The sequence below is a fragment of the Natrix helvetica genome, assembly GCF_964273705.1.
Source record: "Natrix helvetica genome assembly, chromosome: W".
NCBI classification, from domain to species: domain Eukaryota; kingdom Metazoa; phylum Chordata; class Lepidosauria; order Squamata; family Natricidae; genus Natrix; species Natrix helvetica.
The window spans coordinates 43,754,753-43,758,710 of NC_138555.1; positions in this window are offsets into that span (position 1 = coordinate 43,754,753).

A 3,958-nucleotide genomic window follows, 5' to 3' on the forward strand; every position below is an offset into this window, starting at 1 on the left:
ACACCAAGGGGACTCGCTTTGTTTGAGCTTGTTCTAATTTACATATCTTAAGCAACTCTAATCAATGAGAGGTGGAAGTTAATAAGAAGGAAAATCAAGAAAAAGCACTATTTTCTCCATTCATATCTTTCCTGGATTTAAAACTGGATTTAAAAATACCAAGTTGTATTGCTGAAAAATCATTGAGTTGAAAGAATACGGAGCAATTTGCTGGAGGGAAGAACAAAGAAAGCGAAGCGATTAAGATGTCTCCCCCTTCTCTTCCTCTCCATTTCAGCTGAACTGGAATATAGAAGCCGGATCAGAATTGGGAAATAAGAAGAAACCGTGGAACTTAAATTATAATTAACTGTAATTTTTGAACTGGACATTATGGAAAGTTGGGAATTTGAAGAAATACAAGAAATTATAAAAAAATATATGCATGAGTCATTAAAATTAAACTTAAATAGAATTCTGAAGTTAGAAATTGAGGAGAGACAGGAAATGAGGGAAGAGGAGGGGGAGGGTAGTGAAATTGTACAAATAATGGAAAATAAAAAGCAGACAAAAGATTTCACTGGGTTTGACAGTGGCACAGAGAAAATTGAAAAGGGGGGATATGTCCCAACAAAAAAAAGGGAAGGATTATAGAAGGAAAGGAAAGGGCCAGACAGGAATAGAGAAGAGAGAGAAGAAAGAAAGGAGTGATAAGAGAAAAGAGGAAGAGAAGACAGGGAGACAGAGGATACATCAAAAGACACAGCAGTGGAAGATGGAAAAGTTTGAGAATGTCAGTAGGTCTTACCTGAACTGCATGTCTCGAAGGTGGCGTGGGAGCAGTCACATATGGGTATTAACACAGCCCTTTTGCCCTGGAGGCTGAGGTAAATCTTGAGGCCACACCTCCGTACCGCCTCTGACCTCCCAGATTAACCGATGGTCGTAGCAAAGAACCTGAAAGAGGAAGGGACAGGTAAAACACAACACATCCTTCCTGCCTGGTCCCTGACTGACCGCTGAGCTCACTGACTGACTCAGGCCCCTGGCGCGGGGCGGCCTAATGGGGGGGAAGTGACTGCTCCCACGCCACCTTCGAGACATGCAGTTCAGGTAAGACCAACTGACAGTCTCCGAAGTGAGGCGTGGGAGGAGTCACATATGGGACATACCAAAGCTAGATGTCCTTGGGAGGGATCAATGGGCCTGAGCCCCACGAGAGTCTAAGACTCCCTGCAGAACCCTCCTCCCGAAGGCCGCGTACGCGGAGGCGTACGCGTCTAGCCGGTAATGCCTGATGAAAGGCGATGGAGAAGACCAAGCGGCAGCCCTGCAGATCTCCTCGAGGGGAGCCTGAGTGGCCCAGGCCGCTGAGGTAGCCGCACTCCTGGTGGAGTGTGCGGTGATGCCCCCTGGAACCTGAAGACCTCGTGCCTCGTAGGCTTTGGAAATGGCCGCTCTGATCCACCTGCTAATGGTTGCCGGGGAAACCTTGGCTCCTCGGGTGGAATGCTGAAAGGAGACGAAGAGGGCCTCTGAACGCCTGAAGGGTGCCGTGCGCTTCAGGTAAATGCGCAGGGCTCTTCTAACATCCAGCCGGTGCCAGGATCTTTCTCTATCCCTGGACAGCTGAGGACAGAAATCCGGCAGGACTATCTCTAGTCCTCTGTGGAATGGGGAGTTGATCTTGGGCATGAACGTGGGGTCCAGTCTGAGGATGACCCGGTTCTCCAGGAAGGAACAGAGGTCCGCCCTGCTGGATAGAGCGTTGAGCTCGGAAACTCTCCTGGCTGAAGTGATGGCAACCAGGAAGATGACCTTAAGGGTCAGGAATTGGAGGGAGACCTCCCTCAAGGGTTCAAAGGGTGCCTCCGTTAAAGCCTGGAGGACCGTGGGAAGGTCCCAGATAGGGAAGCGATGGACTATGGGGGGCTTCAGATTTGCCGTTCCCTTAAGGAAACGCCTAAGGACCGGATGTTGGGACAAAGGCGGGGAGTCCACCCCCCCCCCCAGGACGGTGGAGAGGGCAGAGGCCTGCCTCCTGAGGGTGCTGGGAGCCAGACCTTTCTCTAGGCCATCCTATAGGAAGTCCAACACCTGGGGCACAGAGGCCAAAGTCAGGACAAGACCCTTTGCTTGGCACCAGTCCGCGAAGGTGGCACAGGAGGGGTTGTAAATGCGAGTGGTGGACTGCCTCCTGGACGCCTCGATGGTCTTAATGACCTCCGTGGAAAAGTGTGCCCCTCTCAGTTGTTCCCGCTCAATCGCCAGGCGGTCAGCTGGAGCCACTCCGGGTCTGGATGTTCCAGGGACCCCTGGTGAAGGGACACCTCCCCTAGTGGGAGCCTCCAGTGGGGGGCTGAAGACAGCTCCACCAGGTCTGCTAGCCAGGGGCGGCGTGGCCAGAAGGGGGCCACTAGAACCATCTCTGCTCTCTCTGTCACTAACTTCCTCAGGACCCCGGGAATGAGGGGAAGGGGAGGGGAAGGGGAGGGAAAGCGTAGAGGAGGCCGGACGGCCATCTGCAACGAAGAGCATCCGTGTCCATGGCGCCTCTGGACGGGAACCTCGACACGAAGGTCGGTAGCTGGGCGTTCGCTGGAGTTGCGAAGAGATCCACCGTCGGGCATCCGAACCTCTCGCAGATCTGCAGGAAGGTGTCAGGGTGGAGTTGCCACTCTCCGTTGTCGACTGTCTCCCTGCTGAGCCAGTCCGCCTGCTGATTCTCTGTCCCTGAGATGTGTTCTGCTCTGATGGATCGGAGGTTCCTCTCTGACCAGTTCCCCAATCGGAGGGCCTCGTCGCGTAGAGCCTTGGAGTGGGTGCCTCCCTGTCTGTTCACGTGTGCCTTGGCTGCCACGTTGTCCGTCAGGACCAGGACATGCTGGTCGGTCACCGTAGCCCTGAAGTGGCGTAGGGCCAGATGGATGGCCCTCAGCTTCAACCAGTTGATGTTGTTGCGTAGGTCGGTTGGAGTCCAGCGGCCCTGTGCTATCTGGGCCTCCAGGTGAGCTCCCCAGCCGAACAGACTCGTGTCCGTCATGAGTACCTTCCTTGCTGGTTCTCTGAAGAGTGACCCCTTGTCTAGGGCTGGGGTCAACCACCAACGGAGCGATAGGAGAACTTGGGGTGACACCCGGACCTTGAAGCTGGCGTCGCTCGTCCCGGCTCTCTAGTGTGGGAGCAGGAACCACTGGAGCTCCCTGGCGTGGAGACGAGCCCAAGGCACGATCCCTATGCAAGAAATGAATTTCCCAAGGAGCCTGGAAAGAAGAACTACAGGAACGGAGCGTAACTTGCGAATCTCCTGAACCAGCTGGACGATGCTGTCCCTACGCTCCCGGGAGAGGAAGACCTCTCCAGACACTGAATCTATGATGGACCCTAGGTGTTGGAGTCTGGTAGTAGGGGCTAGGTGACTCTTCTCGAGATTGATCGAGAACCCCAGGGACCTTAGCGTGTCGATGGTAAGACCCAGGTCCTGCCTTGCCGCGACTGGCGACCTGGCTAGGACTAGGATGTCATCCAGGTAACAATGGAGACGGACTGGGACGGAACGAAGGTGACCCGCGGCTGCAGCCAGCACCTTGGTAAAGGTCCTGGGGGCAGAGGCCAGCCCGAAGGGGAGGGCTCTATACTGGAAGTGGCTGCCCTCGTGAGAGAATCTGAGGAATCTACAATGTTCAGGGGCGATTCTGATATGTAAATAAGCTTCTGTGAGGTCGATGGAAGCCAGGTAATCGCCCTGTCTGATGCCCTCTAGGATGGACTTCAGCGAGGCCATCTTGAACCTACGGTAGACCACTCTGGAGTTGAGCAGTTTAAGGTCCAAGATGGCCCTCCACCCCCCTGAGCTCTTGGGAACCAAGAACAGGTTCGAATAGAATCCAGAGCCCTTCTCCCCCTCTGGTACTCTCTCTATAGCCCTGATGTCTAACAGGTGCTTTATGGCCTTGGCCATAAGGGCCCGCTTGGCCGG